Source organism: Chelonoidis abingdonii, chromosome 1 (assembly GCF_003597395.2).
Source record: "Chelonoidis abingdonii isolate Lonesome George chromosome 1, CheloAbing_2.0, whole genome shotgun sequence".
Taxonomy (NCBI): domain Eukaryota; kingdom Metazoa; phylum Chordata; order Testudines; family Testudinidae; genus Chelonoidis; species Chelonoidis abingdonii.
The window spans coordinates 227,044,361-227,059,960 of record NC_133769.1 but is presented as its reverse complement, the minus strand read 5'-3'; the positions used below and the strand labels follow the sequence as shown (position 1 = coordinate 227,059,960).

Here is a 15,600-nt window from a genome sequence, read left to right as displayed (position 1 = left end):
CTCTCCCAGCTGCAACTGGGAGCTATGGTTTGAACATGCTGTAATGCTAAGTAAAGAATCAGGTCTTCAGCATTTCAAATCGGGCACCAAAAATTGGTGGATATTGTGATTTTAACTTCTCTGTGCCTCAGTTCCCATCTGTTAAATGGGACTAATAGCCACTTACCTCACATGGGTGTTGTGAAAATACATTTATTTTTGTTGGTGATACTATAGTCGGATACAAAATGAGGAGCTCCACAGAAAAGCCCATGAGGAAATTATAATTCTGTCTTCAGCTCAACAAGAAGAAAACAAAATATTTAATTATGTAGTGCACATGATTGACATTGATCACTTAATTGAGGCCAGAGTCCTCTGGCAAAAATTGTATGTAATTGTGTAATTAAAAACTGTACCATAAAGCATGTACACAGGCGGGCTGAATTAAGATTGCACAGGCAACCTTAATTCTGGCATGACCTAAATTTGCTGTGCATATAAAAAGTCTTACAAGCAATTCTTACCAGCTCCAGTAAAAGAATGCATATCACTACAGCAGTGATAGACAATGGTGTAGGATAAAACAGAAAATTAATACCATATCTCTGATTCCAGGATATGTGCATTCTGTTAATTTGCTTTCAGTCCACCTTTCCCTTCTTTCAAAGGCTCGTTTCCATCTAGTTGTAGTCTCTTCTTTCTGGAAGTTAGATATTAAGTGATAGAACATGAGTATTACTGAGATAACCAGGGACTTTACCAAAGTATATTTAATTAGCTGAATTTGTTAATTAATTATAGAGAGGAAAAGTTCATAAAATAGTGGGAAATATGCATATCCGTATCTTATTCAGCTATGAATGTTTGTGGTCTGTTTAAAATTCAGTGCCTTAAGATTCCTGGGAAATAGAACAAAGTAAACATCTCCACTTGTGAATTTTGCAAGTAGTTGGAGATTGTGTAAAAATCCAAAGGATGACATTTTCCAGAGAATGTTTTGCATTGCAGTGAGTGATAATGCAGCATATGGGAAATTGTTCTTTCTTGATCAAATAGTCATGCTAATCTTGTCAATGTGTAAATGAAAGATGCGCCTGCTGCATTCTGGATCTTGACACTTCTCTATTTTCACCTTAGACACTCTTGCTTTAGGGCTGCGGAGTGCATAAAGGGGAATCAGCTACACACGTACAGGATAAAGCAAGCTAGTAAACTACACTGATATTACTTATTTAAAGTAAAATACATGTATTTTTTTCCTGAGATGAAGTGACTGAGAATCCTGTATAATTTCCTGAATAGAGTCATGCAAATATAACCTGTAATGACTTAAAATGTAAGGATACTAGTGGCTGACTTTGGTATCCTGTCACGTAGCAAATGAGAAAGTGCTGCCTGCATTAAACATATGTCACTGTTAGTAACATTCTGTTGGAATCCTGTTTTCTAACCAGAATAATTATCCTTATTTGAATAGAATAAATTACAAGTAATCCAGGCAGATTTCATTGCATGTAGAACAGGTACAGTAACTAGTAGAAAACTCATGAATACCATTACCAGAACAGTCCCTCCAAGTGAGTAAATGACATAAACGAGACCAGGAAATACAATGTATTGAATTTCTCCAACAATAAAATTTCATTTCCAAAAATAGAATATGCCTTAAACAATCTTCATTATGTACATTCCATAGAAAACAAGCTGTGGGTTTCACATTTAATCATAATATTTAAATATCTGTTTGATCATACTCAATTTCTGTGCAATATTAATACAGTGGAAAAATATATAGGAGACAGTATTTTATATCACCTTCTAAGGGCCTGATTCTTTATCCTTTGTTCAGGTGAGTAGTTGCATCAAAATTGGTGGGACGATTTGCTTCAGTAAGGGTTGCAGGATTGGGTTTTAAGACCCACAATTCCAGGAAAGCACTTAAGTGTGTGCTTAATTTTAAGCATGTGCTTAAGAGCTTTCCTGAACAGAGGTGCTTTCCTGAATCAGGGTCAATTTAAGGATCTTTTTATCTCACATTTCTGTCACCAAGTTCTGTAGAATGTAAAAGCATTGCATAAATATCTGAACAACAGTGCATTTTACATTTTTAGGCAAAAGAAAATACTGTGGCTCTACAGCAAAGGAGGAATTTAGAATGAACTCCTCTTCAAAGAGCATACGTAAAGATTTTCACCTTACTTTAACTCTTTAGTTTACAGAATTTCAAACCCATCCATTAACCAATCATTAATATGTAAAAGTAAAGCATGGAATAGATGAACTTTTACTAAGCCTGCAATCTGCACTTTCATTAAAACATTTTATCCATGAAACTGTTATGTCAATATTATCTATTTTCAACAGCAAGAGAAAAAATTCAACTAGTAAGAACATCTTTCCCCCTGGAAAAATGGTTTGTTTGTTTTTTTTGTTTGTTTGTTTGTTTTTGTTTTGTTTTTTTTACTCAAACCATGAGTTACATTATTCTCTGTTCATAAAATCAAACTTATTCCTGAATATGTACAGGTTCACCACTTTCTGTTTTGTGCTAGGTTATGTCACCAGTACTTTTTACATTATGCAAAATAGACAACAAGAAAGGGATATAAATGTACAAAGAGGACATTTTTATGGAGTCTCTTGTATTTAGGAAGTTCATAATCTTCGTACAAATACATAAAATATTTCAATAATCTGCACTCGTTATATTTTATTCTGTTTCTCTTTTCAGATCTGCAAGATAAAAACAGACAAGAAATGTATCATTTAACATTGTATTTGTGGACGTTTTTTGAGAAATCATGAAAGTTCATGTAAATTCTTCATGAAAATATATTCTTAGCATCTGCAATTTGCCTTGCACATTCAGTAGTCATTTACACCAGTGCAGAGTGGAATACCAAGTGGGTGTAAAATACCATCGTTTTGATGTTGTACCTCCCTCTACCCACAGGTCACATATCACTAATGAAGCTGTGGATGTCCTCATGATTCTTCTAATTGTCTTATCCTTTAATGAATCTGTCTAAGGTCTTGGCCACTATGGTATCCTGTGGCAATGAGATCCACAGGATAAATAATAAATATGCATTGCATAAATATAAAAAACACCACAGTATTTCCTTTCATCTGTTGAAAATGTATTGCCTTTCAATTTCATTAAATGTCCCCTTGTTGTTTAACTAAGAAAAAAAGTAAATGGGAGCATCCAATTTTCCTTCTCTATACAACTCATTAGTTTGTAAACAATTATCATATCCCTCTTATTCATTGCCTCTCTAGACAGTCCCAGCCTTTTCAAGTCTCTCTTCATATGGAAGTTTCTCTTTGCCTCTATTTTTGTCACTTCTCTCTACACCCCTTTTATTTCTGCTGTATCTCTTTTGAATGACAGCATTGAACACATTATAGCAGGTGAGAGCAATATTTTCTGCCCTATTTTTGTACATCTGAACAGTTTGATTTTGGGGCTGCTGCTGGCACCCAAGGTTTTTCGCCTGAAGGGTTACAGTTAAGGTATAACCTTGCATAGGGTCTAATCCTGTTCTCTTTGAAGTTAAGTTACCACTGATTTCAATCGTACAGATCAGGTCAATAATGAGGAAATACCAGATTTGAAATGCAGGAAATTTGCTTTCTTGGGATATGTGTTTAATCAGTAAAATTTTAATTATTTTCAGGATACCTGTATTTGGTGTAAACTCTATTGCACTCAATAAACTTTTACTAAACTTCTCAGAAAATTAAACAGTCATAGCACCAAGAAAAATGACCATGGTTTATAGCTCACAATATTTTACATAAATACTGATTTTTGTTGCTCTTCCTAAGATGTTGGCGTTATCAATCAGAGTAAAAATGGAAGAGAGACTGGGACTGATCAGTTTACAGCAGAGGCAAATAAGAGAGGACATAGGAGTGCTATACTAAATAATCCCACATGACTAATCCTGATGACTTGGAGAAATTAATTAAGAAATGGTGAAAATGAATTAGTTGTCTAAAAGAATGAGGTAAAAAAAATTCACAGAATGTTTCAAACACTGTTTATCTTTTATAATAATCAAAGCAGCCTGATCACATCTCAGTTTGGCTTTGTATGTTTATCAGCTGCCTGTCACTTAATTTCAGCCTGAATTTCCTTCAGGTTATCTCACAGATAAATGGCTTTCATTGGACATCTTTCCAAATTCTGGTCTCACTTTCACCAGTATTAATGTGAAGGAACTCAACTGAAGTTGGTAGAACTACACCAGATTTACACCGGTCTGTGCACAGAATTTGGCCACTCAAGTACTACATAGCCCCAGAAAGACACTGTTGGTATGAGAGCTCTGACTACTCAAATCTCTTGCACCTGCAAGTTGTTATATTCATAAAATGACAAAAATAAAATCAAAGTTTTAAAAGTCTGCTTGATGGATTCCCAGCACATAAACACACATGCCCTCCAACCTGAGTAATTACATTCTGCCCACATATAGTCTCCCTGAAGTTTCAGTTCCCTGCTGTGTGACTGTTGCTGAATGCAGAGAGGTGTGGTTGCTTTTCAGCCATAGGTGAATGGAAATACTTCTGGTGACATCTGCTCAAACCCTACTCTCAGATATGTATGCAGGGCTCTTACTGACATCGGTGCAAGCCAGGCTGTGTACACTTAATCGCATAATTTGGTCCTTAATTTGTAAATTATTTTGTGATCCTTCAAGCTGAAAGATGCCAATGTAAGATATTGTTTTATATAAATAAAGAATGAGCAGCTGCTTTAACTAGAGTTCCTTTGTTTAATGGGCTTGAGTCAGATTTTTAATTTCACTGTAGCACAATAAACATCTTAGTCAGTAATATTGTATTTCCAGAAAGGGGTATCTCCATTGACAGCACAACTACAAAGGAGCCATTGTGATGTCAATGCAAGTCAGAAAGCTCCCCTGTCTTCCATCTCCTAATCTTCCCTTAACTCCCTCTTACACCAGTTTGAGCCTCACTTATTTCCTCAGTTCTACTCAATTACATAAGCATGGCCATATTGGATCAGACAATTGGTCCATCTAGCCTGTTTTCCGACAATGGTCAGTGCCAGATGCTTCAGAGGGAATGAACAGAATAGGGCAATTTATTGAGTGATCCTTGCCCTGTTGTCCAGTCCCAATTTCTGTCAATCAGAGGTTCAGGGACACCTAGAGCATGGGGTTATGTCCCTGACCATCTTGGCTAATAGCCATTGATGGATCTATCCTCCATGAGCTTCTCAATCTTCTTTGCTCTCAGTTATGCTTTTTGGCCTTCACAACATCCCCTGGCAATGAGTTCCACAGGTTGACTGCACATTGTGTGAGGAAGTACTCTCTTTTGTTTTAAACCTGCTGCCTATTAATTTCATTGGGTGACCCCTGCTGCTTATGGAATGTGAAGGGGTAAATAATAACTTCCTTATTCACTTTCTCCATATCATTTATGATTTTATAGACCTCCATCATCTCTCCCCCCTTTCCAGTTGTCTCTTTTCTAAGATGAACAGTTCCAGGGTTTTTTAATCTCTCCTCATGTGGAAGCTGTTCCATACCCCTAATCATTTCTGTTGCCTTTCTGTACTTTGTCCAATTCTAATAATCTTTTTTGAGATGGGGTGACCAGAACTGCATGCAATTCTCAAAGTGTGGGCATACCATGGATTTATATAGTGGCATCATGATATTTTCTGCCTTCTTGTCTATCCATTTCCTATTAGTTCCTAACATTCTGTTAGCCTTTTTGATTGCTGCTGCATGTTGTGGATAGTTCTCTGAAAACATCTGCTCAATGACTCCAAGGTCTTTTTCTTGAGTGGTAGCAGCTAATTTAGACCCAATCATCAGGTATGTATATCATTTTATATTCCTCCAAATAGCTACTATTCTGAGTGTGTAAGCTGAGCTCTGTTGATATTGATGGGAGTTTGTAAAGTAAAACTACATGCTGCTATATACAGTATTAATATGCTACTGATAGCCGAGTGGTTTTTCTGCTTGGGTCACCTCAGTCACTTGCTCAGTTCCTCCGTCCACTCTTAGGATCTTCCCCTTATTATAACTCTGTCCCTTGCTTATAAATCGAGTCCTTTGACTCTCAACTCCCACTGAAATCAATAGCATATGCCAGACAAAGTTAAAAGCTTTAAATTTATTCATATTATTTTTTGAGACTGGGGCCTTACTGTGTTAGATACTTTAAGCAGACAGTAAGAGAGAATCTCTGCTCTGAAGTGCTTATTAGTCTAAATAGACAAGACAAATAAAAATTTGGGAGGGGATACAGAGGCACAAATAGGTGGAGTGACTGGTCCAATACTACAAAACCAGTCAGTGGCAGAGTCAGGACTCCTGACTCCCAATCCAGTGCTCCATCCACTAGACCACACTGTTTCCCCTACTGTATCATGCCAGCAATCTATATGCTTGGCAGGAGTTTTTCTTTCTTTTTTTTTTTCTGAACATTTTAAGTTCTCTGAGCTGTATTCCCCAGTCCACCAAGTTCACTTTGCACCACTTATGAAATACAGAGTGAGCCTAGCTCAGCCAGAACCTCCCAGTCGAGGATTCCCCTTGTGTAGATGGAGTGGGGAATCAAGCTCTTCATGTTTTAATTTGTTTTAATTTAGTGAATTGCTGTGACGGTTATGAGCAATGCTTCATAAATTAACAAACACTAATAATATTACTGTCACAGTTCAGGGGAACTGCACCTGCATTCCCCCTCTGTGGTCCAGCAAGGGCTCCCACTCTAGGCTCACAGCTCCTCTGCCGTAACCTCTCCTGACCATGCATCTCTCCCTCCTGACCAGGGTTTTTCCAAGTTGCACAGTACCCTGCCTACACTGTGAGTTCCTAGGAAGCCAGACTGCCTGAGCTTTCTCTCTGGAACAGGTTAATTGCCCATAGTTATAAGTTACCACACAGCTTTTTCTAAGCAAGTATGTTTATTCTTAAGGTGAAAGCATTACAGAGAACCTATACAATTGCTAATATGCTTATCAGAGCTCACCCCAGCTCCCACAAAACCTCTGGCCTGTGTCAGCCCTTCCAACCTTCCACAAGGATTGCCTACTGCTGCCTTGGACAATAGGTCCTTCAGTTTGCTGGATGAGAAAGAAGGCCCTGAGTCAATTTAAACTCGGGCTGTTTATCCAAAAGTCCTGTCTTTCTCTGTTGGTCTCTGGAGAATCCAGTTTGAACCAGTGTATACAAGTCTCTTCAGGTGGTGGTAGCTTTCTGGAGGCATTACAACCTGAGTGAATTTGTCTAATCACCCAGCACTGTTATTAGTTCCTAAAGGGCTGTGGTCACCTTCCCCCATGAAATTATTTACAATCCCTGGCCCACATACATTTAATATAGTAAGATCTCCCAAAGATATTGCATGAAATTGCCATATTTGTTACAATTACCTTACTCTCCAATGCTCTCTCAGCTCTCTAGAATTGCTGCTAATTGCCAAATGAGTTTCCTTGCTTACCAACCCCTCTTTTAGCTCCCTGCAGCTTCCAATCTGCTCTGAACTCTCTCTGTGCTGCTCCAATTTGCTGTCTCTCAGGTCCCAAATGCAGTCTATTTTTAGACTACAAACTCCTACAGAGATCAATGGGAGTGTTTGAACTCAAAACCAGGATACTAGATGGTACATTAATAATTTTCATACTTACACTCCCTTGGTTATTTTTCAGCTATTGTAGCCTTTCTACCAGTATCTTTTGTGCCACTCAAATAATCTCCCAACTTTCATCATCCTACTCTGATCTTTTTAAAATAAATCAATGGGATTTAAACATATGCGTAAAGTTAAGTGCATGCTTAAGCACTGTCCTGATTAGGGATAGTCTTAAGCATGTGCTTAAATTCTTTCCTGAATCATGGATTTCATGTCCCTTCCTACCCCCAAGACCCTCTACTTTGTCATTCTAAAATTCACAAGATTCTTGGCAGCCCAATCCTGCTCCCAGTGAAGTCAATAAGGCTTTTTGCCATTGATTTCAATGGGAAAAAGAGCGAGAACTATCTTTTGCTAATCTTGTAACAAAATCAGTGACGGGCATTTGAAAATAGGAAGCGATCTAATCTGGGTAAGACCAAACATTGATGCAAATTTACAAAATACACTGGAATAACATTGCTGACCTGCAAATGCTCAGATTTTTTTTTTCCAAACATAAATCTCTCCTATATCTTTCCTCCTCCACCAAAATACCAGGATATTGACTAACTGGCAGTGGATTAAAAATTACACTCTAAAATGCTGCAGCAATGATTCCAAACTGTCAATATATTCTGATATTTTACTAAACTGTAAGTGACTAAAATATTTGAGAGAAGGAATTTTTTAAAAAGGGAAGTAAATCTGTGTTTGGGCTGAAATCTTGTATGTTGCATTGCAGGATGTTGTGGGATGAAATGGCCAAATTTAATGCTAAAAACATGGAGTGATTCTTTCTAATGGTTAGATGGGGAGGCACTATAATAATGAGGTACGTATGTGTGACCCACTTATATAGTTAAAGACTGTATCCTAATGCATATGTGTTAGGGGGTTGCATGATCAATCTCTATCCATGTCCCTCCTAGCCTTTGAGTGCTTGACTCTGCCACTTTGATGATGCAACTTTTTACATGTGACATTATCTTTGCAAAAAAAGGTGCATATTATTAGCACCAAATATGTACCTAATAGAAAACAAGCAATTGATCTGCGAGCCCAAAGATGCAGCAAAATGCCTCCCACTCAACAATCTTCCAAACTGGAGACCACATGATGTTTACTTCTCACCAGGACCCATTTATAGACATGTTACTCACCACTGCCACAGTTACATATGCATAGATAAAAGAGAAGAAAAAGTACTACATCTTTTTATACAATTTGGAATAAAGATTAACCCTTCCCTTTAGCATTATAGTTTGATCAGGTGCCCATATCACAAACCTCTTATACACTATAGTCAATAGAAAACATCCAGTATATTTCCCATGTGTTATATGCTGACAACATGCAAATTCAGCAAACTATTAAAGAGAAATCATTGCAGTTATGAAAACATCAGTAAATGGGCAGGGACAAAGGTGAGAATTTTAAAAGTGGGAGAAAGGAGCAAATTACAACAGGAAAGGTTTCCTTTAGAGATGTCAGAAGCCACAGAAAAGACTTTTGTCCTCAGAGCTTTTAAATGATAGCTGGGCACTGAAAACAAATGAGCATCCTGGGAATGAAAGATATTAAATTCAGTGAAGTAAGACGAGGACAGAGCTCATGAACTTTCATAAGTCTGAAGCAGAATTGGTATGATGTTCCAAACACACAGAACGAAAGAAGGAAAACATGCAAAAAATAAATTCAGGGCCATATCCTTAGTTGGCAGCTTACTCTAGGGAATTGGTGCAGTGAAAGGAAAATTTGGATAATCCAGTAGTGTATCCTAATTTTGCCATTTAGCAGACAAGAGACTTACCCTTCCTGAGAAGGTAACTTGAAGTTTTAATGGCTCTGTCTTATTTAGTTGCCTTATCATGTTGCCCTTACTTCCTTTCAACTGGCCCCATCTGTTGAGATCACCTTCTCCTTTGTGTCTGATTTAATATTTATATTGTATGTGGGATATCTGGACTGGAAGTCACCAAAGGTGGAAGAGACAGTAGGAGGTCAAATGTGTTCCAGTCATACATATTAGCACTGAGAACGGCATTAGAGGGAGAAGTTCTCTAATATCTATGCTTATGTTGGGTGAGGGTTGAGTTAGCAAAGGGAGACTGGCTCTTTTACTTTCCATTAACTAAAGTTAATTGACAAAAAATGTAAAAATGAAAGATTTTTTAAAAATAATTTTTCACTTCACCCAGTGGGGAAAAAAAGGTAGGCAGTGGGGATGACCACTAAATGCAAATAAGAGCAGTGACATTTTTCTTCACAAGGTTTAAAAAAAAAGAAAAAAAATTAAAATTTCATTGAAAAACAAACTATGTAGACAAAAATGACATTTTTCCACAAAAAAATGTCTTGAAACCATGTTTGCTGACAATAACATTTTGACCATCTTTATTATTAAACAGCTGTAACATCTCTATCCTTGCTTTCCTTGCTGTTATTGTTCAAGATAAATTGTATCTCTGTGTAGTGATGATAATAGTGTGAATGAAGGTAAATTTTGACTTTTTTGTAGTAGTGTAGCTTAGTAGGAAGTGCACAAGCAAGTGCTGATAGAGTTTTTGTAGCAGAATATCTAGCGAACAGAAATAGACCTTCAGACTGCTGGGCAAAGTGTGGCATAAAACCATTTCACCTGATGCACTGCTCCTGTTATTTCTTGCTGGGACACCACAGTCATCATTTCTGCTGCCACATTTCTTGCCGGGCTGCTGTTTGCCCCAGTGCTGAATTAACAATTGTTCCTGCAGAAGAGTGATAATTTAGCATGGTGGCCGCTGAGGGCTGTTTCAGACAATATGTGAAGGGTAAATTTCAAGGCAATTGTCAACTGTGGCATTGTGTTGACCTATGGCCAGCATGAGAGTTTAAAAGGTAATAAAAAAAGAACAGATAAGGATATGTGTTTGCATCTGTTTGGAGGACTTTTGGTCAAAATGCAGAAGTAGTATTTTCTGAGTGATTGCTAGGCTACCTACTGCAGGGGCACACCAATTGATTTGTGCAAGCAATTTATGTGGAGATTAATCAGCATGAACAAGGAAATAAATGAATACATTAGAGGTGAGAATTTTGTTCAGGATGGGCGGGTGTATTATCTTAATTCAGTTTTTAAATCAGTTGAAATAACACAACAGCAATTCTTTTTTCAGATGAAAAATCATTTTACTTTTCGAATTGAAATGGCCAGGTTTTATGTAAGCTCTGATAATAATTCAGTAGAAGCCAATTTCTTCTTCAAGGATCTTAAACAATTAAATGGACTTCTTACTCAGATAAATCAGCACACGTGATCGGCTGTCATCAAATCAGTCATGTGACAATGGTAAAGAATTATAGTTTTGAAGAAACCGTCCCTATGCCCTCAGATTCTCTCTTTCACATCAAATGCTTTGCTGTAAAAACAATCTTTACCAAGAATCAATATTCAACTATAGATTGTCCAGATGAGCCATCAGCTTCACTCTTCTTCCAGCTGTGTTCGCTTTCTGCTGTTCAAGAGAATTTCATCCAGCTGGCTCAGTTTGTTTATCAAATCCTCAGGGTGCTGAAGGTTTAGAACTCTTCTCAACCGGGTTTGCAACCAGCAGAACGTGTCTGGTTCTTCTGGGTTCAATACCTTGATCACTCTTAATTATGGAGGCTATTGGGGTATAGCTATAGTCAATGACATATTTTACCTCGTCCATTTTTATCAGTATTAGATCTCCTAGTTTAAGTTTGGATAAACTGGATTCTGATGATTAAAGAAGAAAAACTGAGTCCTCTTAGATTTGGCATATTTCCATTCTGCATCATTTGAGCGAGAATTTTAAGCAGCAGGGGATTTTTTTAACCTTTAAGGTTTACAACATTGCAACATTTTTTTAGGCCTTGCTGTTTCCTTCTGTCCAACTATAATGTGAATGCCACAGATAATCAGACACGCAATGGAGAATTCTTCTCACTACATGTAAGTCATAGTCCGAACATAGGATTCCTGAGGTAAACATGTTCTATGAGCTTGGATACGATTAATAATTGTACTCTTGCTAGTGGCCATTTGAATAGGTTCTGTTTTTTGTGCTGACACTAGCAATCCATTCCAAACTACACATACATGTGCTTCAGTAACAGCAGAGCCCATTGAAAAATTTCATTTCAAAATTTTTCAATAAAAAAGACTATTTTCACAAAAATAGTAATGAAAAAGGACTCCATTTTTTGATCCTCTCTCATCCTGAGTTCTGGGGTTTGTAGTACGGCCCGAGCCTAAAGCTATCAAGACCATGCAAATGTCTTGTTAAACTTCTTGCAAGCCCATATGTCCACCAAACATTCTTTCTCTGTTTGGGCATAGCTGGGCTTGAGTCTGACAACTGTTTGGAATTGTAGGCTACCGACTTCCAGGTATCTCCTTGTAAACAAAGTAGCACTCTTCAAGACCCCAGCTTTTGGCACCTGTTAAAATAACTGCAGACTTAGAAACATCAAAATATGCCAGTACTGGGGGTGGGAGCAACAGATTATTTATAGCCTCAAAAGTACATTCTGTGCTTCATTTCACATCCACAGAGAGTCTGTTTTAAGCAGTTCATAAAGAACTTGGACTTTTGAGGACAGAATAGGTATAATTTTCTCCAGACTAGTAATCATACAGAGGAACTACATCAGTTCTGGGATATTTTTAGACAGCAGCACTTTAACTACAGCTCTGACTTTTCCTGGAGCTGCCCTTAACTCCCTCTTTACCAATTACATGCCCTAAGACTTGTAGTTCACTTTGCTTTTCTCTATTTAATTCCTGTGCAGCACCCACAATTGCTTTCACAACTGATTTCAGTTTTTCATTATGTTTTCCCTCTGAATTCCCATCAACAAAATGTCATCTGTGTAAACAGACCTTGTAGAATCCCATTTAATTTCCTTTGCAAGGTTTCTAGGGAAATGTGTGATGTCGAACAAGAAGCAAGGAAAGCAATATCTTCCAAATACACAATGAAAGTTGTCATCATCACACCGTCAAGATGGAGTGGAGCCTGCCAAGATCCACTAGCTGCATCTACTGAGGAGAATACTGTTGCACAAGTTAAGCCGGAGAGTATAGCCATACTGCTAGGAAGCATATATCTTTCTCTCCTTATTGCTTCAGTCTTTAGGCCGATACAGGTATGCATATATAACAAGCACCACGGGGGGGGAGGGGGGGACTCTCCCTCAGTTCAGTGAGGCACTTTTAAATTATTCTCAGCCATCCTATCTTGCCTTTGTTTTGGGAGGCAGTAGGATGGGCACTCCACAAGAATGGCCCTGCTGGATCAGACCCAAGGTCCATCTAGCCCAATAGCCTGTCTTCTGACAGTGGCCAGTGCCAGGTGTCCCAGAGAGAGTGAATAAAACAGGTGATTCATCCTCTATCAAGTGATCCATCCCCTGTTGCTCATTCCCAGCTTCTGGCAAAGAGAGGCTAGGGAACAATTCCTGCCCATCCTGGCAAATAGCCATTGATGGACCTGTCCTCCATGAATTTATCTAGTTCTTTTTTGAACCCTGTTATGGTCTTAGCCTTCACAACATCCTCTGGCAAAGAGTTCCACAGGTTAACTGTGTGTTATGTGAAGAAATGCTTCCTTTTATTTGTTTTAAATCTGCTGCCTATTAATTTCATTTGGTGATCCCTGGTTCTTGTGTTATAAGTAGTAAACAACACTTCCTCATCTACTTTCTCTACCAGTCATGATTTTATAGGCCTGACTCATATCTCCTCTTAGCCATCTCTTTTCCAAGCGGAAACGTCCCAGTCTTATCAATCTCTCCAGCCTGTTCTGAATGCTTAGAACAGAGCCCCCTAACAGGTGATCTTTCCAGTCATACCAGTGGACACAAATAGTCTATTAATAAAGTTACATGAAAATTTAAGTGATTTGAAGTAGTAAAGAAGTCACAAGACATTGTAGTTGATTAAGAAATTTCCAAGGACAGAATAGCTCTAGCTCTTCATTACCCATAATTAGGGTCATAGACAACTTGTACAAGGTAGGTTGCAGTGCTGCTATTAGCAGGTCAGGCTTCTGTATCAGATATGGACTGACCACAAAGCTTCTGTAATAAGCCTCTGTCCCAAATCTGGACCTTAGCGTCCAAAATCTGGGTGCTTAGCATGAACCTCCAAGCTCAATTACCAGCTTGGATCTTATCTCGCTGCCACCATCCAAAATTTCCAGGGTTTTGGCCCCCTCTGGTCTCCCCAAACCTTCCCTGGAGAGACCCCCAAGACCCAGAAGCTCTGAGTCTACTGGCAAGGGAATACTCCACTTCCCTTCCCCCTCCCTCTCCCACCAGACTTTCCTCTCTGGCTAACTTGAGAGTATTGATGTAATCTCTTTACATCACAATACAAGAAGCCTGTCCCTCTCTTCCACAAAGAGACAACCTCAAGCACAAGGAAACAGAGATGATTTTATCTCTTCTTTTCCCCTCCTTCTTTTCCCCCTCCAGTCTTTCCTGAGAGAGACAGTACTCCTGGCACAGAGATTCCTATCCCTTGCCTTAACTAGGAAAAGAAATCCAACAAGTTTTAAAAAGAAAGCTTTATATAAAAAAGAAAGAAAAAACACATGACATGGTCACTGCATCAAGATGACATAACACAAGGCTATTGTTAAAAAGAAATATGAATAATCAGCCTTATTCAAAAAATATCCAATTAAACATTCCAGCAACTCCACACATGTAAATACAAATACAATATAAACCTATTGCTTTTCCTTTTGTACTTCACAACTTGGAACAGAAGGGTAGAAAGAAGCTTGGAGATAGAAAAAAAAGTCTTCCCTCATAGCAGAGAAAAACAGAACAGAACAAAGAAAACACATCCAGAAGTTCCCTCCCTCACTTTGAAAAACGGTTTCCTGATTGGTCCTCTGGTCAGGTGTTTGGTTCCCTTTGTTAACCCTTTACAGGTAAAAGAAACATTAACCCTTAGCTATCTGTTTATGACAGCTTCCTCCTCAGAGAAATATACCCCAGATGTCTGGGTTCACTATAAGATGCTTTAACATGCTGCCAGGTCTGGCTAAGGTTCGCTTAAATAAGGTATATTGCATGCAGCTCCACCTCATGGCTGAACTATATAATACAATTTAGCATTTCATTACAGTTAGCCTCTCAGGGTACGTCTACACTACGGGATTATTCCGATTTTACATAAACCAGTTTTGTAAAACAGATTCTATAAAGTTGAGTGCACGCAACCACATTAAGCACATTAATTCGGTGGTGTGCATCCATGTACCGAGGCTAGCATCGATTTCTGGAGCGTTGCACTGTGGGTAGCTATCCCATAGTTCCCGCAGTTTTCCCCGCCCATTGGAATTCTGGGTTGAGATCCCAATGCATGATGGTGCAAAAACAGTATCGTGGGTGATTCTGGGTAAATGTCGTCACTCAATCCTTCCTCTGTGAAAGCAACGGCAGACAATCATTTCACGCCCTTTCTCCCTGGATTGCGCTGGGAGACGCCATAGCATGGCAACCATGGAGCCTGTTTTGCCTTTTGTCACTGTCACCGTATGTGTACTGGATTCCGCTGACAGAGGTGGTACTGCAGTGCTACACAGCAGCATTCATTTGCCTTTGCAAGGTAGCAGAGATGGTTACCATCCCTGTTGCACCGTCTGCCGTTGTAAATTGGCAATGAGATGACAGTTATCAATCATTTTGTACCGTCTGCAATTGGAAAGTTGCGAAGATGGTTATCAATCATTTTGTACCATCTGCTGTTGTCATGGGTGCTCCTGGCTGGCCTCACTGAGGTTGGCCGGGGGCGAATGGACAAAAATGGGAATGACTCCCCAGGTCATTCCCTCCTTTATATTTTGTCTAAAAATAGAGTCAGTCCTGCCTAGAATATGGGGCAAGTCTACTACAGAACCAGAGAGCACAGCCATTCCGTGTCAGAGCCCCAGA

The 15,600-nt window shown here is 38.7% G+C and overlaps 1 protein-coding gene across 4 annotated transcripts in view; it reads right to left on the bottom strand.

Annotated features, from left to right (window-relative positions):
* Positions 1–1,584: 1,584 nt before the first annotated feature.
* SMPX (small muscle protein X-linked) overlaps positions 1,585–15,600 on the bottom strand; it is a 66,694-nt gene continuing 52,678 nt past the window's right edge. For 3 of the 4 annotated variants that reach the window (XM_075060025.1, XM_075060027.1, XM_075060034.1), the window contains exon 5: positions 1,585–2,715. The gene's annotated coding sequence lies outside the window, so the exon portion shown is untranslated. Of the gene's footprint in view, positions 2,716–10,037; positions 10,398–15,600 lie in introns of those variants that run through there. The other variant, XM_032781207.2, reaches the window with a different exon arrangement.